We start from the raw sequence: 24,825 nt of genomic DNA on the forward strand, positions 1-24,825 counted from the left end.
TAATGAAAGAAAAAAAGAAAAGGATTCTCCTCTCAGATTCTGGATCTTCTGATGCCTTTATGCCCCTGAGGAGGAGGTGGGAGATGAAGAGACAATGTATTCCTCTCTCTTTTCCTGCATCAATTTTAGCAGCAATTAAATTTTTATTGACTGAAAACCTAACATAGTAATAATTATAGGGACTACAGAAAGAAAATTTATGTGGAAACAAGTGTCTCCAGAAAAATGAAACCAGCAAAAGCAATGCAGAATGAAAGGGTTTAGTGGCAGGCATGTGCAGAAAGAGTCCAGTCTGAGAGGTAATCTTGAAATGGACATTCAGGGTTGTGGATGGGGCAAGAGAAAGGCAATGTGGTATTCTGGTACATTCTGTGTTTGGATCAAGGATAGTTGATCAAGTTCTTTTGAAGGTTAGTAGAAATAACCCCTGAGCACTATCCAATTAGATTTAATTTTGTATTTATCAAGTGAATTCTGCTTATTAATTCAGATTCAAAGAGCCCCAAAAAGGGAGCTATGGAAAATTGATGCCAAAATAGCTGCAATTATTTCCTTTCCCGTGGCATGTATATGACTTTATGACTCATCCTATTAATTGCTGGAGACTGTTTCTTTACCCCTTGAATTTGAGCTGGATTTGTGACTTGTTTTGGCCAGTAAAATAAAATGGTCTTGAATACTCCCCTCTCTCTCTCTGAACTTTGCACATCCATTGTGGGAATACGTGCAGGCCAACTTGCTCACAGATGATAAACAAAACCTATTTACTCATGCTGCTCTGGCTGATTGCCATGTAACATGTATGCCTAGACATGTGTGAGGCCATCTTAGACCAGCCAGACTGTAGCCTAACCACAAGCTGACAGCAAGTGCCCATGCAGAGCGAAGAGATCCCGGCCCAGAACTTCTCTGTTGAACTTAGATGTCTGAGCAAAAACAAATATGTGCTGTTTTAAATTTCTGAGTTTTGACGTAGTTGTTACACAGCAGTAGATAACTGATACAAGAAGGTGCCCTGATATTAGTATTATAACTAATAAAAAATCTTCTCCACTATTTTTAATTTAAAAGATACAAACAAAAATACTATAAATGAAAAAAAACTTACACTTTTGGCATTCTGTTTTGTGTTTTAGAATCTTAAAAGTCAGTGAGCATGAACATCCCAGAGAACTTGAGTAGTTTTGAATACATGGGCAAAATTGAATTTCTAGACTTATAAAATGGAAGACCAGACTCTAGACAGGTGATTTTTGAAACACTCCCACCAGAGATTGTCAGCATGAGTATGGGGAGAAAGTTATGTGTCTCTCTTATGAGTAAAATCTCTAAAATTTAACAGTTACCATTTGTTCATATCATCCTGGTTTACATGATAGAGAATGTTTTCAGGTATCTTTTTCCTTTTTTTCAAATTTTTATTTTATGTTGGAATATAGTTAATTTACACTGCTGTTTTTCAGGTATACAGCAAAGTGATTCAGCAAAGTGATATAGATACATGTATCTATTCTTTTTCAGATTCTTTTCCCTTATAGGTTATTACAGAATATTGAGTAGAGTTCCTGTGCTATACAATAGGTCCTTGTTTATTGTCTGTTTTATATATAGTAATATGTATCTATTAATCCCCAAATCCTAATTTATCCCTCCCCCTCCACACATTTCCCCATTGGTAACCATAAATTTGTTTTCTAAGTCTGTGAGTCTGTTTCTGTTCAGCAAATTAGTTCATTTGTATCCTTTTTTAAGTTTCCATGTATAAGTGATGCTACATTTGTATTTCTCTGACCTAGTTCACTTATTATGATAATCTCTGTGTCCATCTATGTTGCCCCAAATAGCATTATTTCATTCTTTTCTTTTGAGCATAAAATATCCTTCTTTTTATTTTTTCATTTCTTTTTAATAAGTTTTACTGAAGTATAATTGATTTATAATGTGCTTATTTCTACTGTACAACAAAGTGATCAGTTATATATATGCATCCATTTTTTTTTTAGGTTCTTTTCCCATATAGGTTATCACAGAATATTAGGTAGGGTTCTCTGTGCTATATAGCAGGTCCCCACTGGCCAGTCATTCCACATACCACAGTGTGCATATGCCAGTTCCAAATTCCCAGTGCATCCCTCTCCCTGACCTGTCCCCTTTGGTAACTATTAAGTTTGTTTTTATTATGCAAAAAAGTTCATTTGTGTGTTTTTTTTAACATTCCAAAAATAAGTGATATCATATAATGTTTGTCTTTCACTATCTAACTTCACTTTGTGTGATAATCTCTAGGTCCTCACATATTGCTTCAAATAGCTTTATTTCATTCATTTTTATAGCTGAAAATATTCCATTGTATATATGTCTCACATATTCTTTATGCATTCCTCAGTAGATAGATATTTAGATTGTTCCAGGTCTTAGCTGTTGTAAGTAGTCCTGCAATGAACATTGGAGTGCATATATATTTTTGAATTATGCTTTCCTCTGGATATATGTGCAGGAGTGGGATTGCTGGGCCATGTAGTAGCTTTATTTTTAGTTTTTTAAGAAACCTCCATATTGTTTTCCATAGTGGTTGTACCAGTTTACATTCCCACCAACACTGTGGGAGGGTTCCTTTTTCTCCACACCTTCTCCAGCATTTATTGTTTGTAGACATTTTGAGGATGGCTAGTCCAATCGTTGTGAAGTGATATGCCATTGTAGTTTTGATTTGCATTTCTGTAATAATTAGCAACGCTAAGCATTTTTTCACAAGTCTTTTGGCTTTCTGTCTGTCTTTGGAGAAATGTCTATTTAGATCTGCTCATTTTTGACTGGGTTTTTCAGGTTTTTTTTGTTGTTGTTGTTGTTTGCTATTAAGCTGTATGAGCCGTTTGTGTATTTTGGAGACTAGTCCCTTGTTATCTCATCATGTGCAAATATTTTCTCCCATTCGTGCATTGTCTTTTCATTTTGTTTATGGTTTCCTTTGTTGTGTAAAGGCTTTTAAGTTTAATTAGGTCCCATTTGTTTACTTTTGTTTTTATTTTCATTACTCTAGGAGGTGGATCTAAAAAGATATTGCTGCAATTTATGTAAAGAAGTGTTCTGCCTATGTTTTCCTATAAGAGTTTCATAGAATACAGCCTTAAATTAGGTCTTTAATCCATTTTGAGTTTATTTTTGTGTTTGGTGTTAAGGGAATGTTTCAATTTTATTCTTTGACATACAGCTGTCCACTTTTCCCAGCACCACTTACTGAAGAGATTGCCTTTTCTCCATTATATACTCTTGCCTCCCTTGTCATAGATTAATTTACCATAAGTGCATGAGTTTATTTCTGGGTTTTATATCCTGTTCCATCAATTTATATTTCTGGTTTTGTATGCCTACTATACTGTTTTGATTACTGGAGCTTTGTAGTATAGTCTGAAGCCAGGGAGCCTGATTCTTCTGGCTCTGTTTTTCTTTTGTCTTTTTGCCATTTCTTGGGCTGCTCCCGCGGCATATGGAGGTTCCCAGGCTAGGGGTCGAATCGGAGCTGTCTCCACCAGCCTATGCCAGAGCCACAGCAATGCAGGATCCAAGCCACATCTGCAACCTACACCACAGCTCACGGTAATGCCGGATCGTTAACCCACTGAGCAAGGGCAGGGATCAAACCTGCAACCTCATGGTTCCTAGTCAGATTCGTTAACCACTGTGCCATGACGGGAACTCCTGGCTCTATTTTTCTTTCTGAGGATTGCTTTGGCTATTTGGGGTCTTTCGTGTTACTATACAAATTTAAAAAAAATTATTTTAGTTCTGTGAATAATGCCATTGGTAATTTGAGAGGAATTGTGTTGACTCTGAAGATTGCCTTGAGTAGTATAGTCATTTTGACAATTTTAATTCTACCAGTCCAAGAATATCTTTCTGTATTTGTGTCATCTTTAATTTCTCTCATCAACACCTTGTAGTTTTGAGGTTTGTCTCCTTAGATAGTTTGATTTCTAGGTATTTTATTCTTTTTTAATGTGACAGTAAATGGGATTGTTTCCTTAATTTCTCTGCCTGATCTTTCATTGTTAGTGTATAGAAATGCAACAGATTTCTGTATATTAATTTTGGTATCCTGCAACTTTACCAAATTCATTGATGACTTATATCAGTTTTCTGGTAGCGTCTTTAGGATTTTCTATCTATTGTAACATGTCATCTGCATATAGTGACATTTTTACTTCTTTTTCAATTTGGGCTTCCTTTACTTATTTTTCTTCTCTGATTGCTATGGCTAGGACTTCTAAAACTATGTTGAATAAAAGTGATGAGAATGGACATCTTTTTCTTGTTCTTGATCTCAAAGGAAGTGCTTTTGGCTTATCACCATTGAGAATGATCTTAGCTGTGGGTTTGCCATATATGGCCTTTATTTGTTGAAGTAGATTCCTTCTATGCCAACTTTCCGGAGAATTTTTATTGTAAATGGGTTTTGCACTTTGTCAAAAGCTTTTTCTGCATCTATTGAGATGATCATATGCTTTTTATTCTTTAGTTTGTTAATGTGGTATATCACACTAAATGAATTGTGGATATTGAAGAATTCTTGCATTTCTGGAATAAATCCTACTGGATCATGGTCTATGATCCTTTTAATGAATTGTTAGTTTCAGTTTGCTGGTATTTTGTTGAGGATTTTTTGTTTATGTTCATCTGTTTATTGGCCTGTAATTTATTTATTTTTTTTTGTGGTATCTTTGGTTTTGGTATCAGAGTGATGAAGGCCTTATAGAAGGAGTTTGAGTGTGTTCCTTCCTTTGCAATGTTTTGGAAGAGTTTCAGAAGAATAAGTGTTAATTTATCTCCAAATGATTGATAGAATTCGCCTGTGAAGCCATCTGGTCCTAGATTTTTATTTGTTGGAAATTTTAAATTGCAGTTTCAATTTCAGTACTTGTGGTTGGTCTCTTCATATTTTCCATTTCTTCCTTAGTCAGTCTTAGAAGATTTTACATTTCTAAGAATTTGTTCATTTCTTCTAAGTTGCACATTTTATTGGCATATAGTTGCTTGTTGTAGTCTCTTATGATTCTTGGTATTTCTGTGATGTTGGTTGTAACTTCTCTTTTTCATTTCTAATTTTATTGATTTATACCTCTCATTTTTTCCTTGATAAATTTGGCTAAAGGCTTATCAATTTTGTTTATCTTTGCAAAGAACCAGATTTTAGTTTCATTGATCTTTTCCATTGTTTCTTCATCTCTATTTCACTTATTTCTGCTCTGATCTTTATGAATTCTTTCCTTCTACTAATGCTGGGTTTTGTTTGTTCTTCTATCTTTTTTCTAATGATTTCTGGTTTTGATATCATATTTGCACATGGATGAGTTCCTACTTTTACTGCATGCTTGTCTTTACCACTGAGGATTCTCATTTTGTGATTTTTTTTTTGTTCTTAGTTAGGGCTTTTTATTTTCCACTTAGATTCCTTTAGCATAAATCTGGTTTGGTAGTGTTGAATTCTCTCAACTTTTCTTGTTGATGAAAGTCTTTAAATCTCCATCAAGTCTGAATGAGAACCTTGTTGGGTAGTTTTCTTGGTTATAGGTTTTTCATTTTCCTCACTTTAAGTATATTACGCCACTCCTTTCTGGCCTTCAGAGTTTCTACTGAAAAACTAGCCTGATAGTTTCATGGGGATTCCCTGGCATGTTATTTGTTGCTTTTCCCTAGTTGCTTTTAGTATTTTCTCTATGTCTTTAGTTTTCATTAACTATTTGTTTCTTCTAGTCTATTTTTCATTTAGGTTATTGTATTGTTCATCTCTATTTGTTCTTTATATCTTTTAGCTCTTTGTTAAATATTTCCTATATCTCTTCAGTCTGTGCCTATATTCTTTTTCTAAGATCTTGAATCACCTTTACTATCATGAGTCTGAATTCTTTTTCAGATAGATTGCCTATTTCTACCTCAATTAGTTGTTCTTTTGGGGCCTTATCTTGTACTTTCACCTGGAAAATATTCTTCTGCTGTCTCATTCTGTCTGACTTTCTGTGTTTGCAGTCTCTCTTCCACAGACCCCAGGATTGTATTTCTTCTTGTTTCTGATGTCTGCCCTCTGGTGGGTGAGACTGGTCAGAGTCTTATTCAGGTTTCCTAGTAGGAGGGACTGGTACCTATGCACTGGTGGATAGACTGGGTCTTTCCCTCTGGTGGGAAGGGCCATGTCAAGGGGTATATTTAGAGATGGCTGTGGGCTCAGGAAGATTTTAAGTAGCCATCTGCTGATGGGTGGGACTATGTCCCCGCCCTGTTGGTCATTTGGCCTGAGGCATCCCCACACTGGAGCCTATAGGCAGTTGGGTGTGGCCAGGTCTAGCTGTTAAGATGGAAGCTTCCAGGAGAGCTCATGCCAATGTATACTCTCTGGAGTATACATTGGCACTGGCCACCAGTGTCCTTGTCCCCACAGTGACCCACAGTCACTCCTTGCCTCCCCAGGAGACCCTCTAAGACCAGCAGGTAGGGCTGGCCCAGGATCCTATGAAATTGCTGCTTTTGCCTTGGGTCCCAGTGTTCACAACATCTTGTGTGTGCCATTCAGGAATGGAATCTCTGTTTCCCTAAGTCCTACGGAGCTCTTGCACTGAAGCCTTGCTGTCGTTCAAAGCCAATGCTCCCCCTCCAAATTGCAGACCCCCAGCCTGGGGAGCCTGATGTGAGGCTTAGAAATTTATCTCGTGTGGGAGAACTTCTTTGATATAATTATTTTTCAGTTTTTGGGTCGTCACCTCATTGTGGCTTCTTCTTTGTCTTTGGGTATAGAACACCTTTTTTTTTTTTTTTTTTCCCTAATAGGTTTTGGTCTTTTTTTATCAGTGGTTTTTCAGTAGTTAAATGTGATTTTAGTGTTTTTGAGAGAGGAGGTGAGTTCAAGTCCTCTGTTCTTCCATCGTGTTTCCCACTTGGAAATTTTTCTGAAAGAACAATTCTTTTCAAAAATACATTCCCCCTGAAGTGGATTTGGTCCTTGTGCAGCCTCCAAGGTAGCTGAAAACAGCTTGTTTCCATATGCCTTTGGAGTTTCCATGTCCAGGCAGAAGTTGCACTTAGAGTATCTCTAATTACTCCTATATTGCTTTGTACCTACTGCCATATATTCTGTAAGTTCCTTTCTTAGAGTTATGTTTCCTATTTTTGGTTCATATCTCATCATCTCTCCTTGAGGACATGAGGGGGAAAGTACACAAAAATACCTGTCATGGATAAGCTGGAAAATCCCCAATTTTAATTGGGTTCTATAGTGGTTTCTGTGACCACTTCTGACCCCTTGACATTTTCCTTTCTGTGAAATTTGTTGTCAGTTTTATTGTCAAGGATTTGGTTGGGTTTAATGTTGCCGCAAGAGGGAGAGTCACATCTGGACCTGGTCCCTCCCTCCTGTGAGTCAGCAGCATCTGTTATATGGTGGCTGGATCTCATTATTGCCACTGTTGCTGGGCTGGCAGATCTTTTACAAGCAGGAATGATGGAGGGCTCTGGGGAGATACAAGAGGGTGGTTACTGTCTTAGGGAGGTTGTGGTGAAAATGCACCTGTCTGTGTCTTGCAAGAAATGAAAGATATTTCTTTCCTTTCAGAACTGCTAAAGGAATTCTTAGACTATCCATACAACAAAATAAGCAAAATTTAGGATTCAGTTTATAAAATGCATAAGAATATTGGCAATATTTTTGGGAAATTAAAATTTTTCCTATCTCTTTCTCCTTTTCTGAAATTAAAGAGTCAAAGCATTGTGGTACAGTGATTTTTGAGATGGAAAGAAACTGTTAGGATTTGAGGCATACTTGGCTTTCTGGCTCTGCCATGTGAACTGTATGCTCTGTGGCAACTTAGTTTTTCTGTGACCTTAGTTCTTATCTATAAAGTGAAAATGGTATAACTTTGTCATAAGAATTAATTAATTTAAATGTGTATAATCCCTAGTGTGTCTGGAGAAAAAGGTATTTGATAAATGTAGACCTTTTATTTTACCCTCTTTTCATCTTTTTTTTTTTTGGTCTTTTTTTTGCTATTTCTTGGGCCGCCCCTGCGGCATATAGAGGTTCCCAGGCTAGGGATCGAATCGGAGCCACAGCCACCGGCCTACGCCAGAGCCACAGCAATGCGGGATCCAAGCCGCATCTGCAATGACCTACACCACAGCTCACGGCAACGCCAGATCGTTAACCCACTGAGCAAGGGCAGGGACCGAACCCGCAACCTCATGGTTCCTAGTCGGATTCGTTAACCACTGCGCCACAACGGGAACTCCTATTTTACCCTCTTTTCATCTTTTCTAGCTTTTAGTTATATTGCTGTTATTTGCTTACTTGATTTGGCTATATCTGTGTTTTTTTACTCTATAGAATGAAGCATGGGTTTTTGGAAAACAGGAAGACATTTATACCAAAATCGTTAAACTGCTTATGCTTTTTACCTAATAATCCCACTTAGTAAAGTGGTACTAAAACAATGTATCAAATGTTTTAAAGTACAAAGCTATAGTCATAAATTGATCCATTGTTGCTACCTGGTCATCTTCTTTTCCTCGTTTAAAAAAAAACACAAAACACATCATTTTCTTCACCCACCTTTTAAAATCACATGTACTATTTGCTACTTATTCTTGTTTCCATGCAGTTAGTAAATTCTCATCCATTCCCTTAATAGTTAAAAAATGACCAGTATTAATTCCGTGTGGTTTCAACATGAATCACTCCCTTCTAAAAAAATTTGCAAATAGGCTTATTTCTTTTTTCTAGGCTGCCAGGTTCCATGAGAGGCAAAACTCTGGATTATAACTCATCCTGCATGTTTATGCATCTATTAGGAGATATTTCATAATAATAACTATGCCAATCCTTCGTAATATTGGAAGATTCCACCATCAGAATAGTCAATAAAGCATTTAAAATGGAGGAAAAGGAACTCATTTTGACTGGTCAGTTGCTACACACTCAACCCTATTCTAGGGTAGTTTAAACTTTTTTTTTGCTGCCCTGCAGCATATGAAGTTCCCAGGACAGGGATCAGATCCTAACCACAGTTGTGATCTATGCCATAGTTGTGGCAACACTGCATCCTTAACCCACTGTTCCAGGCCACAGTGAAACCCGAGCCCCAACATTCCAAAGACACCTCTAATCCTTTGCACCAGAGTGGGAACTCCCCAAACTTTGCTTTTACAAAAAACCTGCTAGTAACTATTTTATTTTATTTTAATGAAATATAGTTGATTTACAGTATTATGTTAGTTTCAAATATACAGCAGTGATTAAAAATTTTTATAGATTATACTCTATGTATAGGTATTATAAAATATTGACTATATTCCCTGTACATAATATATACTTGTAGCTTTTTTAATTTTTACGTAATTTATACCTCTTAATCTCATGCCCCATATTGCCCCTCTCCTCTTCTCCCCACTGATAATCAGTAGTTTGTTCTTTCTGTGAGTCTGCTTTTATTTATTATATTTATTCATTTGTTTTATTTTTTTAGATTACATATATAAGTGACAGCATACAATATTTGTCTGTCTCTGACATTTCATAAAGCATAATACCCTTCAAATCCATCTTGTTCTTATAAATGGCAAATTCTTTTTTATGACTGAGTACTATTCCATTATATTTGTATATATCACAACACCCTTTTCCATTCATCTGTTGATGGATACTTAGATTGCTTCCATATTTTGGCTTTTGTAAATCATGTTGCTGTGAATATTGGGGTGCATGTATCATTTTTTATTGCTATTTCCCCAATACAATTTTTTTTCTACTGTACATCATGGTGACCCAGTTACACATACATGGACACATTCTATTTTCTCACATTATCATACTCTATCACAATTGACTAGACATAGTTCCCAGTGCTACAAAGCAGGATCTCATTGCTAATCCATTCCAAAGGCAGTAGTTTGCATCCATTAACCCCAAGCTCCCAATCCACCCCACTCCTTCCCTCTCCCCTTGGCAACCACAAATCTATTCTCCAAGTCCATAATTTTCTTTTTGGTGGAAAGGTTCACTTGCGCCATATATTAGATTCCAGATATAAGTGATATCATATGGTATTTGTCTTTCTCTTTCTGACTTACTTCACTTAGTATGAGAGTCTCTAGTTCCATCCATGTTGCTACAAATGGCATTATTTTGTTCTTTTTTATGGCTGAGTAGTATTCCATTGTGTGTATATACCACATCTTCCTAATCCAATCATCTCTTGATGGACACTTGGGTTGTTTCCATGTCTTGGCTATTGTGAATAGTGCCACAATGAACATGCAGGTGCATGTGTGTCTTTTAAGGAAAGTTTTGTCCGGATATATGCCCAAGAGTGGGATTGCTGGTTTGTATGGTAGTTCTATGTATAGATTTCTAAGGTATCTCCAAACTGTTCTCCATAGTGGTTGTACCAGCTTACATTCCCCCCAACAGTGCAGCAGGGTTCCCTTTTCTCCTCATTCCCTCCAGCATTTGTTATCTGTGGACTCATGAATGATGGCCATTCTGACTGGTGTGAGGTGGTATCTTGTGGTAGTTTTTATTTGCATTTCTCTAGTAATCAGGGATGTTGAGCATTTTTTCATAGGCTTGTTGGTCATCTGTACATCCTCCTTGAAGAAACACCTATTCAGGTCTTTTGCCCATTTTTCCATTGGGTTGTTGGCTTTTTTGCTGTTGAGTTGTATAAGTTGTTTGTATATTCTAGAGATTAAGCCCTTGTGAGCTACATCATTTGAAACTATATTCTCCCATTCTGTAAGTTATCTTTTTGTTTTCAGTTTGGTTTCCTTTGCTGTGCAAAAGCTTGTCAGTTTGATGAGGTCCCATTGGTTTATTTTTGCTTTTATTTCTGTTGTTTTGGTAGACTGACCTGAGGAAACATTTGTAAGGTTGATGTCGGAGAATGTTTTGCCTATGTTCTCTTCTAGGAGTTTGATGGTGTCTTATATTTAAGTCTTTCAGCCATTTTGCGTTTATTTGTGTGCCTGGTGTGAGGGTATGTTCTAGTTTCATTGATTTGCATGCAGCTGTCCAGGTTTCCCAGCAATACTCGATGAAAAGACTGTCTTTTTCCCATTTTATATTCCTGCCTCCTTTGTCACAGATTAGTTGATAATAGGTGTCTGGGTTTATTTCTGTGTTCTCTATTCTGTTGCATTAGTCTGTATCTGTTTTGGTACCAGTACCACACTGTCTTGATGACTGTGGCTTTGTAATATTGCCTGAAGTCTGGGAGAGTTATGCCTCCTGCTTGGTTTTTGTTCCTCAGAATTGCTTTGACAATTCTGGGTCTTTTGTGGTTCTACATAAATTTTTGGTTATTTGTTCTAGTTCTGTGATCATTTTGAATTACTGTTTTAATTTTCTTCAGATATTGTTAGATCATACGATATTTCTTGTTTTCATATTTTGAGGAAACTCCATGTTGTTTTCTGCTGTGGCTGTAGAGTTTACATTACCACCAACAGTGTACGAGGGTTCCTTTTTTTCCACATCCTCGCCAGCATTTGTTATTTGTGGTCATCTATTTAATTCTTCTGCCCCTTTTTTAATTGGGTTGTTTGCTTCTTTGATATTGTGTTGTATGAGCTGTTTACATATTTTGAATATTAACTCCTCATTTGTTATATCATTTGCAAATATTTTCACCCATTCGGCAGCCTGTTTTTTCATTTTGTGGTTTTCTTTACTCTGCAAAAGCTTTTAAGTTTCATTAGGTCCCATTTGCTTATTTTTGTTTTTGTTTCCTTTTCCTTAGGAGACATCAAAAAACATTGCTACAATTACGTCATAGAGTGTTCTGCCTATGTTTTCTTCTAGGATTTTTATGGTGTCAGCGCTTACATTTAGGACTTTAACCCATTTTGAACTTATTTTTTATTCGTAGTGTGAGAAAATGTTCTAATTTCATTCTTTTACATATTGGACATCAAGTTTTCCCAGCACCACTTATTGAAGAGACTGCCTTTTTCTATAGTGTATTCTTGTCTCATTTTTCATGGATTAATTGATCATGTGTGTGGGATTATTTCTAGGCTCTCTATTATGTTCCTTTGATCTATGTATCTGTTTTGTGTCAGTATCATACTGTTTTGATTACTGTAGCTTTGTAGTATAGTCTGAAGTTAAGGGGCATGATTTCTCCAGTTATGTTCTTCTTTTCAAAATTGTTTTGGCAGTTTAAGGTCTTTTATGTTTCAATAAAAATTTTTGTTTTTATTTTTAATTTTTTTACTTTTTTTGTCTTTTTAGGGCCACACCCACAGCATATGGAGGTTCCCAGGTGAGGAGTCAAATTGGAGCTGTATCTGCCAGCCTCCACCACAGCCACAGCAATGCCAGATCCAAGCCATGACTGCAACCTACACCACAGCTCATGGCAATGCTGGATCCATAACCCACTAAGCAAGGCCAGGGATAAAACCTGCATCCTCATGGATCTTCATCAGATTCGTTTCTGCTGATCCACAATGGCAACTCCTCAATACAAATTTTTAAATTATCTGTTCTTATGCTGTGATCAGCCAGTAAGTATTTTAATCTCCCATTCCCTGAATAGGAAACAGAAACCCCAAGATTTCAACTGACTTGTCTACAGACCAAGAGTTTGAACAAAAGATTGCTTGACTTTAAAATCCGTATTCTTGTTTCTATTCCCAGCTGCCTCCAAGGCAGTGATTATTACCCTTGGATACACATTGGAATCATTTGGGAAGCTTCAAAAAAAATTAGCAAATGCTCAGCATGATATTCAAAGTGAACAAGGTTGGAGGAGTCACACTACCCAATTTCAAGACTTGCTGTAAAGCTTCACTAATCAAGATGGTGTTCATTGGGAGAGAATAGAGACATAGACCAGTGGAACCAAACAGAGAGTCAAGAAATAGACCCACACAAATAAAGTCACCATGTCTTTGACAAAGGAACAAAGGCAACTCAGAAGAGAAAGATGCTCAGACAATTGGAAATCCATAAGTAAAAGTGGATGTAGACCCAGACCTTACACTTTTATAAAAATGAACTTATAATGGATAATAGACCTAAATGTAATATACAAAGCTAAAATCCTGTAACTTTCTCCTATATTTTATTGTATGTGACATTGGGTTTGAGCATGAGGTTTTAGATATATGATCCAAAGCATGATTTATTAAAAAAATTTGATAAGTTGGATTTTATTAAAATTAAAAACTTCTATTTTGTGAAAGACACTATTAAGAGAGTCAAAGGACAAGCCACAGACTGCAAGAAAATATTTGCAAACACATATCTGATAAAGGGCTTATGTCCAACATATACAAAGAACTCTTAAAACTGAACAGCAAAGAAATAGTCATTTTTTAAAATAGCCAAAAGATCTGAACAGACATTTAAACAAATAATATACAGAGATGGCAAATTCTCACATGCAAAGAAATTCAACATCATTTGTTATTAAGGAATTGCAATTTACAATAATAGTGAGATGACACTATATGCCTTTTAAAATGGCTAATATTAAAAAAAAAAAAAGCTGACAACATCCACTGCTGACAAGGATATGGAGCTATAAGGAAGTCTCACTCATTGCTGGTGTGAATGCAGAACAGTATATTTTGGAGGAGAGTTTGGCCGTTTCTTATAAAGCTATATGTAGTTATACTATCCAATGGTCAAACGTGTTTATTGATTTGAAAACTGTATCCATATAAAAAAACCAGCATGTGAATATTTATACCAACTTGATTCATAATTTCCAAAACTGGAAGCAACCAAAATGTCCTTCAGTAGGTGAGTAAATAAACAAAATCTGGTACACCTGAACAGTGGAATATTATTCAGCAGTAAAAGAAATGAGTATCAAACTACAAAAAGACCTGAATAATTTTAAATGCAAGTTGCTAAGTGAAAGAAGCCAGTATAAAAAGGCAGCATATTATATGATTCAAATTATATAACAGTCTGGAAAAGGTGAAACTATAGAGTTGGTAGAAAGATCAGTGGTTTCCAGGGACTTAGGGAAAGTGAAAGTGTTGAAATAAGCAAAGTGGGGGTGTTGGTTATTTAAGAGAGTTGAAACTATTCTGTATGGTAACTGTAATGGTGGATACATACATGACATGCATTTGTCAGAAGCCCATAGAACTTTATAGAACAAAAAGGGAACCTTAATGTATGCAAATTTAAAAAATCATTTAGTGTGTTGGGAATACCAAGGTGAAATGCAGAATTGTGACAAATGAATATAACTGTATTATGAATGTATTAAACAATCACATTGAAAGGTGAAAAAAATGATACTGATCTAAATAGCTTCAGAAATGAGTGGAGTCTGTAAGACTAAAGGCAAAAGGAAATGTATATAAGCACTCTAGTTGATAAAGCTGTTTCCTAGGGTGATACAGGTTAACACCTTTCATACCACTATGTATGCAAACTGAAACTCAACAATTAAGTAAATAGATGGGCAGTAGTGGGAGCCAAATTTGGTAGGAATTTAACAGATAAGTAAAAGGAAGAGGTTGGAATCATCCATGTGGAACAGATTAGAGTTGGAGACATCAATATGGATTCATGTTAGCTTAGTACAGATACAGATGGTTACATATAGAAGTCATAGCTATATGTGTATACATGGGTTAGTAATCACACACATATACGCCCTTGTTCTGTCAACAAGGGAGGGCCTAGAGGCAGTAACACCTTAGGAGCAAAGAGTACACCTATCTCCCAGATCTTAGTTTCTCATATTATTCTCCAGCCAAAGGAACCAGAACTTGGATAAATGGCTGATATTAGGACTAGGGTAGAAAATATACAAGATGAACGTGGAACGTCTTATAGTGCCAAAAAGTAAGAAAGTGCCCAAAAAAACAGCAACACCTGTGATGGGGATGTCAGAGGGATACAGCCACCTGAAAGAGCTCCCAATGGCCAAAGCTGCCACACTTATTTTGTGAGCAACAGAATAAATGAAGTAGTATATAATTGAAACCCAAGGTAGAAAAATAAAGAAAATGAGTCCATAGTGATATGAATTGATTTTTGAGTAAATAAATGGATGACAATAGATGCATTTTCCATATCAAAGAATTCTATATAATTTATGTTAAAGGTGGGTTGAACATAATGACTCAGGGAAGTGGAATATAATTCCCTATTTCTTAAGGTGGGTTGAACATAATGACTTCTTTTGAAAGAGTAGAGTATGAGAAAGGAGAGCAAAGAGCAACATGAAACCAACCTGACAACAGTCTCTTAGCCAAATAATTAGGGTCAGCATCCGCAATGAAGTCATGTTGATATGTGTACCCTTGATCTAATATGATGAGAATGGCTTTACCGCTGTGGTTTTCTTCCCCAAGCACATAACCCCAGTGGAATCATGAGAAGAACAGCAGACAAATCCCAATTGAGGGACACCCTCCAAAACATCTGATCATTACTCCTCAAGACCATCAAGGTTATCAAAAACAAAAGAAGTCTGTGAAACTGTTAGAGCCAAGAAGAGCCTAAGAAGACATGATGACTAAATGTAAATCCTAAATAGGATCTTGGAATACAAAAAATAAGTTAGGGAAGAACTGAGGGAATATGAAAAAAGTGTGACCTTTAGCTAATAATAGTGTATCAATATTGGCTCCGTAATTGTAACACATGTACCATACTAAGATGTTAATAACTGGGGAAACTAGCATTCAGAATATGGGAAATCTCCACTATCTTGGCATTCTTTGTCAATCTAAAACTGTTCTGAAATAAAACATTTACTTAAAAGAATTTGCAATGCCCAAGTACTACCTCGAGATTCTGATATAATTTGTCTGGTGTGTGGCCTGACCCTTGGGACATTAAAAAGCTGCCCAGGTGATTCTAATATGTCCCTGCTCTAAGGAAAGAGAGGGTTTTTACAACCAGCTGCTCTTTCTTCTTTTTCCTTTTTAATCACAATAAATGCGCTGACCTTGTCCTTAATAAAAGAGCAGCATGACTTAATGATTTTGGTTGTTTGATACAGCTGTTCTTTAAATGTTCAGCCAGCAATATGGAACTTAGTGATATTTCCTGTTAAATAAAAAATCTTTTTCAAGAATCTTAAACTATCATACACTGTTTAGGTCAACAGTAAAGGGCAGACTGTGCTACATGTGTCATTGTCACTGGTTCAAATCTGTACATGGTGGGAATGCCGTTTGTTGGTTTGTTTGTCTTTTTAGGGCTGCAGCTGCGGCATATGGAAGTTCCCAGATTAGGGGACAAAGTAGAGTTGCAGCTGCTGGCCCATGCCACAGCCCCAGAAGTGACAGATGGAGCTGTGTCTGCGACCTACACCACAGCTCACAGTAACACTTAATCTTTAACCGACTAAGAAAGGCCAGGGATCGAACCCTCATCCTCATGGATACTGGTTGGGTTCTTTACCGTTGAGCCACAGTGAGAACTCTGGGAATGACTAATTTCTCTTTGAAGTTTTATGGGATGTGTTTGCGGAGGCAAAACATCTGTTACATGTTAGGTGCAAAGGTTTAGTTTTAATTAGATAGTCAGCTTATTTTCTGGTATTTGATGGTGAGAGATGAGATAAAAGCATCATATGCTGGCAAACTTGGCTTAAAGGTTCCAGAACTTCGAACTGACCTGAGCCATCTGTTTCCCTCATGCAGGGGTTCCTGGGAGCTTTTCTGGTGCTGGCATTGACTGGTTCCACCAGTCAGTGAGGAAGGGATCCTACCTACCTCAGCACCCGGACCAACTTCATTGAAGAGACAGATCAAGTGGCGATGGAGTCTGGCTTCCTCATGCACAGACAAGTATGGAGCTTATTTTGGAACTGGTAAGACTATATTTTTAGACTTAAACTGTTTACTAAAACCCCTAACAGGCCAGGAAATTGCTTTACATACATTAAAGTATGAAAAAAAGACAGTTTTCCCATTATTTTTCTTCCTTAGAAATAATCATTAGTAGGAATTCCTACTTATTTTTTAACCTATAAGAATATCATCCAACCAGAAAATATCTGTTGATTGAATCTTATACTAGGCTAGGCAATGGGAGAGATATTTAATGTTAAAAAAAATCATTCATTATTCATTGAATAATTATTCATTCATTCAAGTAGTGCTTAATTGAGTGTATATCACATACCAGGCATCTGCTAGGCACTAGGGATTTTAAAAAAATAAAGTAAAAAACTGAGATTTTTCTTCTTTTCTAAGTAGCTCATATTCCAAGAATTTACTGTCTAGATTAGTGGTTCTCAACCAGGCATGATTTTGCTGCTCAGGGGATATTTGACAATGTCTGAAGAAATATTTGGTTGGCACTACTGGAGGGTTGGGGAATGCTACTGGCTTCTAATGGCTAGAGGCCAGGAATGCTGCTAAAAATCCTTCACTGCACAACAAAGTCCCCACAACACAAAATTATAGGTCCTGAAAAGTCAATATACCTAGGCTAAGAAACCCTACAAACCCACCGGGCCCTTCACTGGAAAGAGAACATGCCCTCCAGATATGAATGAACAAAGCCTTAAAGCTACCTACTGGCCCTCCCTTTACCAGGTGAGGTTGCAATGGGGGAGGGTCCCTAGCTGAGGGGAGAGTAAATGTCACCACCCTGCCCATCAGATGGGTTATGGTGGCCCTGCTCAGAGGAAGGCCAGCTTTTGTACCATCAGGTCCCAGCAGTTCCAGCAGTAACAGCCCAGGCCAGGAGGCACATCCAGTTAAATCAGGTTGCATCAGAGAGAGGATCTGAGCTTATTTTTTATTGACAGCAGCCAAATTTCTTTAGTTAACCCTGGAAATACACAAGTCCTTTTGAATAATCTACCAAAAGCCAATGACATTCTAACAATTTACACATAGCATTTGTTCCTAAGTTGAAACTGCTGCAGCATTTTTGTGTCATCTTACTTATGCATATGTATTACCTCTAAATATAAAAAGTGTTCTTAGAATCATGCTGTTCCATATAGCCACTAGCCGCATGTGGCTCTTTAAATTTATATGAGTTGAAATCAGATAATATTTAGAATTCACTCCTCCATCACCCTAATCACATTTAAAGTGCTCACTCATCGTATGTGCCTACTGGCTAATGACTTGGACAGAGTAGAGGGAGAACATTTCTAGAGCATCACAGAAAGTTCTAAGAGATAGCATTGCCTTACAAGCCATTTCTAAGGATCCTCACCAATATGTATAGTTACTGCTTAAAAAAAAAATACTTATTTTCTAGTAGCTGAGGCAGCAGGGCAAATGCTTTGTGGTATCTCATTATCACTGTCTGTTAGAAAGACACAGACACGTTCTGCTGGAGTACCCCTTCTTGTCAGACATAGCATTTTGTGAAGGTCTATGTAATGGATGTTGAGTAATGTATCAGATGATTGAATTTGATTTTCTAGAAGATCTAACAATGTAAAATTCAAGGAGATAACCCTTATCAAGCATTTCTGATCTAAGTCAAATGTGTATTGTTAAATATTAATTCCATTAAGGTATGTCAGCAGGGAATTAAGATGTGTGACCCAAATATATTTCTTTTTAGTAATTGAATGTAATAGAGAACTAGCGTTTAGTGGCTCTCAGTGGGGAATTGGGGAGGATAAATGGAGCAAGGGAGGGTCAAAATGACCTAGAGAGCCCTTGTGCAATGCATAGTGGTGCCACCACTTAAGGTTGGTCAGAATGGTGGCATGAGTAGGTGGGTAGGGAGTGTGGAATATACATCTGCACATGTAATTGCAATGTAACCAATCCAAGTTCCCCATGTAATTCCAGTGTAACCAATCCAAGTGAGTATTGTTTAGAAAGGAAAATTAATGTTGCTTCTATTGTACAGTGTGGCCAGTGAGGGTGGGGTGGGTAGGTCAATGTGGCTTAAAAAAGATACCTGGTCCCCACCTCTACATATGATTCATACATCTTGGGTGGGTCCAGATATCCACTCAATTCTCTCTCACTGTCTTTCTTTCAAATGACCTCTGGTTGTTCCCTTCTTCCCTTCCCCCATAAGTCATTTAGAATGATCACCTAGGTTTAGAACAACTGCTTTGGGCATTTCTTTTCCATATCAGGTGTCTCTAGTAAGCTCTTGGAATTGATCACAATTTCTTCTTGGGTTCATTTTCTGATCAGTAACCTGAAATAATGCTGTTGTGTGCTGCTGATCAAAGGAGGTATCACATGCACAGAGGATGCAGTGGCTAGAGGACACAGCTGAGGAAATTCAGGAATCTCCTTTGTATCTTTTGCTCTCCTACTTCCACAGAAAAGTGAGCCAAGGGTGTGTGAGCAGGCTAAAAATATTCTCCAAAACAACCTGATTAAGCTCTTAGATAACTATTTAGTTTGAAACTTCAGGGTTTGGTCACGGAGCTTGTTCCTTTTTTTTTAATATTAGAAGGCTATTACTGTAGAGAAGTTTGAGAGTCCATCCGATTGTTAGCTAGCTTTGCTGATGGACTAAAAAACTTCAACACTCTTCATGCCTCCCTCACTTAAACTGGAATTTCATACCAGTTTAATATCATATTTTCAAGGCATATCAGCCCTGAATGGACCTGATTAGTTTCTTTCTTTTTTTTTTTTTTCTGTTAATGGATTTAGAATATCCCTACATTCTGCATTTTCTTTATCCCTGGTTTTGATTTTTTTCTTGGTAGAGATCCAGCTTTCCCTATGATGTGTAAAATGGTCATCACCTTGGAACTTTAAAAGTATAAAGTGGGACTCATATTGTTGAGGAACTAGCCAGAATATAAAGTCGTTTTGGTAGCATTCAGGGCAACATATTCTATAAGCAAAAATAGCCATCCAGTCCTAACTTTATACTTTCATGAAGGCCAGCAGGATCTGTGGCTTGTAAAGGTGACAAGAAGGGGTACAACTCTGAGGAGACAGGAGCAGATTGCCTATCAATAGTTGAGGTTCCATTTCTCAAAAATCTTTGTGAATGTTCTCCTTTACGTCTCCCTGTGGTTGAGATGTCTGAGGTGTGAAATGCCCTAGGATTCTGGAAGCCAGTCAGACTTTGTCTTCTCTAGATTAGCTAGCTAGAGGGGAAGAAGAAGCTTAAGTCCATGTATAGTTTTGGCTTAAAAAATCTAGTAATCCTTCAAAAGGAAGGAAGAAAAGGAGAAAGAACTCTGGAGTGACCCACTGGAGACTGCATCGTTTGTTAGCAAATATTAAGTGAGACGTTGTGGTACAAGGTGCTGTTGTGGCATAATAAAAAGATGTATTTGGTCTTTGCCCTAGTTCCTGGCACAGAACTCCTAAAACCCTTGGGGTTTCCAGTGATCAGAGTGCTCCTTATATGCTAATGAGATGATTAAAGATGGGGTACTTACAAAGCTTCAGGATGAGGGCTGATCCCCAGAAGAACCAACCATGTGATTAGAGGAGTGGGACTTTAGTCCTACTCTAACCTCTGGGGAGGAGAGAGGGACTGGAGATTGAGTTTAGTCACCAGTGGCCAATGATTTAGTAGATCAGGCCTATGTCATGAAGCTTCCAGACTGGTGAACACACTGATGTGCTGGAAGGGTGGTGAACTAGAAAAGGACATGGAAACTCAGTGCTCTGCATTCCCCTGTATCTCTTCCATTTGGCTGTTCCTGAGTTGGATTCTTTAAAATAAAACTGTAATAGAAAGTAGAGAGCTTTCCTGAGTTGTGAGTTACTCTAGCAAAAGACTGACCCTAAGTTAGGGTTATGGGATTTATAATCACCTGGGCACAAGCAAAGGTTGTCTGGGGATCTCTTTGTGGCTGGTGTCGAAAGTGGGACCGAGCTCTTAACTTGTGGGGTCTGTGCTAACTCTGGGTAGTTAACATCGCTCAGAATTCAATTATTGGACATTCAGTTGGTGTCAAAGTGGAAAACTGATTGGTGTTGGAACAACATAATTGAGGATAAAGTGGTGAACAAGAACAGATTTTCTGCTCTTACAAAACTTGCAAATTATTTCAGTGAATTGGTTGGGCTATGTAGCACTCTGTTGTATATCATCCAATTGCCACTCCAGATGTACTCACCCAGGTCTTTAGAGGCTGACCTGTATGGACCACATCACTGGGCACTCTGTTCTAACTCTGGTTGGATTTGACCAGTGAGGAGCCCCGGCAAGAAACTGAAGGGAGGGAGGGTGTTTATTTCCCTTACTCCCTCCTTGTGGGGACACCTTGGACAACGTCCCTAGGGGAAACACCACCACTCGTTTAAAGGCAGTCTTGTCTACAGGGCTTTCTCTTTTTTCCTTCCTTCCTACCTCCTTTCCTTCCTTCCTTCCTTCCTTCCTTCCTTCCTTCCTTCCTTCCTTCCTTCCTTCCTTCCTTCCTTCCTTCCTTCCCTTCTTCTTCTTCTTCTTCTTCTTCTTCTTCTTCTTCTTCTTCTTCTTCTTCTTCTTCTTCTTCTTCTTCTTCTTCTTCTTTTCTTCTTCTTCTTCTTCTTCTTCTTCTTCTTCTTCTTCTTCTTCTTCTTCTTCTTCTTCTTCTTCTTCTTCTTCTTCTTCTTCTTATTATTATTATTATTATTATTATTATTATTAGGGCTGTATCTGCAGCATAGGGAAATACCCAGGCTAGGGCTCGAATCAGAATTTGAAACTGCAGCTACAGACCTATACCACAGCCATAGCAACACCAGATCCAAGCCACATCTGAGACTTACACCACAGCTTGTGGCAATGCCAGATCCTTAACCCACTGAATGAGGCCAGGGATTGAATCCACAGCCTCATGGATATTATTAGGTTGTGTTCTCAACCTGCTGAACCACAACCGGAACTTCTCTACAGGGCTTTATTTTTCTAGAGACTGTTAACCCCTCCTTCTCCTCCTTTCCTTGTGCCTAGAGTTAGCAGCAGTGGTTTACCTCCTAACCCCATTTATTGCCCACAATCCTTTGTGGTTTTATTTCACTCTGAGTACACCTGTATAAAACATTCCTTAGTGGACAAACCCTTGAATTACCCTGATTTGATTATTCCATCTTAGTGGGACCCTGACTAATATAAGCACTGTCCATTTAAAAGTGGGATTGACGCTTGCCAAGTATGTTGGCTTTTGTTTTAATATAGTTGATGCTACTATATAAATAGACTATAGCCAGCTGCTTCTTAAGAAGGACACCCTCTCATTGCTTCTTAGCAATGATAAAATCATATCATAGAGTAGAATGCTTATCTTTGTATTTTCTTTGGCAAGAGAGCATACATTCAGTGAGGTAAAGAGAAGGGGAATTAGGACATCAGTTATGTTTTATAGCATTTAGAATTGCAATTTCAGTTGCCAAAATGCTCTTCTTACCATTTATGATTCTGGCATTAATACTATATTCCAGGTTTGGAAGTTACATTAATAGCATGGGATTTATACCAAGATGATACATGCTGATAAGAGGTTGATAAATGTTGCAAAAGTCATTGTTATTAACTGGTTTATTGGTGAGATAGAACAGGATAGTAGCACTCAGAAGTTCAGTTGTTGTGCCTGAAACATATTTTCCTTCATAATATACATTAGAATGAGGAGTGTTGGGAGGAGAGCAGAAGGAAGGGGAGAGAGAATACAGAGATGGGTTGTGAAGAGAGCATAAAATAAGTGCTTTTATTGTTTACTTTACAGAGGTTCTTCCTCTATAAAGGGAAAGGGAACCATGTCAAGAAATTCACATTTGTTTTTGTCTTTTCATCAGAACCCACCCTAGCACCTCTGTATAAGCCAGTGTTTTTTCAAATGATGAACTTCTTGTAGAAAGATATAAACTTCTAAGTTTATAACCTTTCATCAGAATTACTTTGAGCCTCCTTTCTTCCTTACTTTGCTTCCCAAAGTTATTCCTGAAAAATGAATTAGGATGGCCAGATGTGATTATCAAAGATGGTGTCAGCTTGTCTGTAATCCATTGATTTACAAAGGGGAAAGCTTTTCTCAGAAGATGGTGCATGTTTACATCTCAGGAGAATGGTGAGAGGCTATCTTCATCCTTGATCATTAGCCATTAGACATAAAAGCAATGTCAAAGGTCACTTGCCCCCTAATGCTATGGATGAAGAAACTGAGACCGAGAGATATTAGAAGACTTAGCCATGAACACAGCTGCATTACTTTGTTAGGGCTCTGAAACAAAGTGCCACAAACTGAGTGGCTTAAACAACTGAAATTTCTCTCTCTTAGTTCAGGAGGCTAGAAGTCCAAGATCAAGGTGTTGGCTGATTCGGTTCCTTCTGAGGGCTAAAAGGGAAAGGTCTGCTCCAGGCCTTCTCTCTCCTTGGTTTGTCATTGGCCATCTTCTCCCTGTGTCTTTTCCCATCTTATTCCCACCTATGTGTCTCTTTGTCCAAATTTCCTGTTCTTCTAAGTCCTCTAGTTGTATTGGAGGAGGGCCCACCACCATGACTTCATTTTAATCTGATTACCTCCATGAAGACCCAACTCCAAAAGAAAGTCTCATTGTAAGATACTGGGGTTGGGACTCCAACATATAAATTTGGTGGAGGGACACAATTCAACTCATAGCAACAGCTGTCTAAAGACTGGCTAGAATCTTGGTCTTCTGATGCCCTTGCTGGGTTTTCCCCCTGCTGCACCATGTGCCCTTTAATATTCTTGTTCCCCTTGCCACAAGAAGACCATTATCTTTTTCACAGAGGTTGGATGCAGGGATGTGAAGAGAACCTCATATTTTCTCAGACATTTCAGCTGATTCAATTTAGGAGAATGTAAGGTCAAAGTAAATTTCAAGGAGTAAGGATTTTTATTAATAAAGCTTGAAAATATTCATCTTGGGGATAAAGATAAAAAAGGAAAGTTTTATTACATGGCCAAGAATGTTGAACTTTGAGAATTAGTAAATTCAGCTAAATTTATTCCATAAATTGCAGTTTATACTGTTACATTTTGATGATAAATGAATTTGTCCAGTTATTTTCCTCTTTATTTGGATCTCTCTGTCCCTGGGAAAAAAAGCCTTTCAGGGAAATAAGCTTTCCGTCTAGATTGTCCTGTGGGTGAAGCTTTGGCAGAACCATTGCAAATCCTGGCATTTAATTCTCTTAAAATTGTTTTGTCAGGGTGAGGATGCTTAAAACACATAAAGGTTTGGGGGCAGCCAAACTGGTGCCAGATATCTTAGGGCATTGTTTGCACATTGGTAGACATGTTAGTTTGGTTATGTTATACCAAGTGGTCTTTTACAGAAAGTGAATCTAAACAAGATGAACACATTTTTCAAAAAAGCCTGAATGTTATTAGTTCATGTATCGTGTCACCAAAGTCAGTGTAACTTGCTCATCCTTGCATTAATGAAAATTGCTTTGATCAAAGGCTGCAGTTGAAGGGCAATAAAAGGATTGGACTCTTTGGCAATGACCACATTCTACCTGTTCTCACATGGTCTAACATGCTCCTTTTGATGGAGGGAAACTTGATAATCAGAGAAATAACATGATCAGCTCAAGAACACAAGTGCCCTCTCTCCTAGATCAGTAGGCTTTTCATGCAAGATAGCAATTGTGATGGAGAACTCAGAAACAGTGGACTCAGCAGCATTTCAAACCATCTGGTGATATGCCTTAAGGCTACATTTAGGTTTGCACCACAGGGCCTACTTAACCAACTCATAGACAATGCCTCTCAGGACTTAACGGAGGTAGCAGTTTCTAAAGATTTGCCCTGTAGACCCCATCTCCCAGCAGCGTTGCCCAAATCATATCTCTGGCATCACTAACCTTTCAATATATACCAAGGAAAAATATTCTGTGGCTAAAGAAATTTGGAAAATACCACACATGCTATCCCTCTTTTAGCTACTCAT

At 37.7% G+C, this 24,825-nt stretch overlaps 1 long non-coding RNA gene across 5 annotated transcripts in view; it reads left to right on the forward strand.

Moving 5' to 3' along the window:
- Positions 1-24,825, forward strand: part of LOC125120032 (uncharacterized) — a 164,523-nt gene that overhangs the window by 92,900 nt on the left and 46,798 nt on the right. For all 5 annotated transcript variants that reach the window (XR_007133232.1, XR_007133234.1, XR_007133230.1 and 2 more), the window contains one exon: positions 16,663-16,832. This is a non-coding gene — a long non-coding RNA (uncharacterized LOC125120032). The remainder of the gene's footprint in view (positions 1-16,662; positions 16,833-24,825) is intronic.

Source organism: Phacochoerus africanus, chromosome 2 (assembly GCF_016906955.1).
Source record: "Phacochoerus africanus isolate WHEZ1 chromosome 2, ROS_Pafr_v1, whole genome shotgun sequence".
Lineage (NCBI taxonomy): Eukaryota > Metazoa > Chordata > Mammalia > Artiodactyla > Suidae > Phacochoerus > Phacochoerus africanus.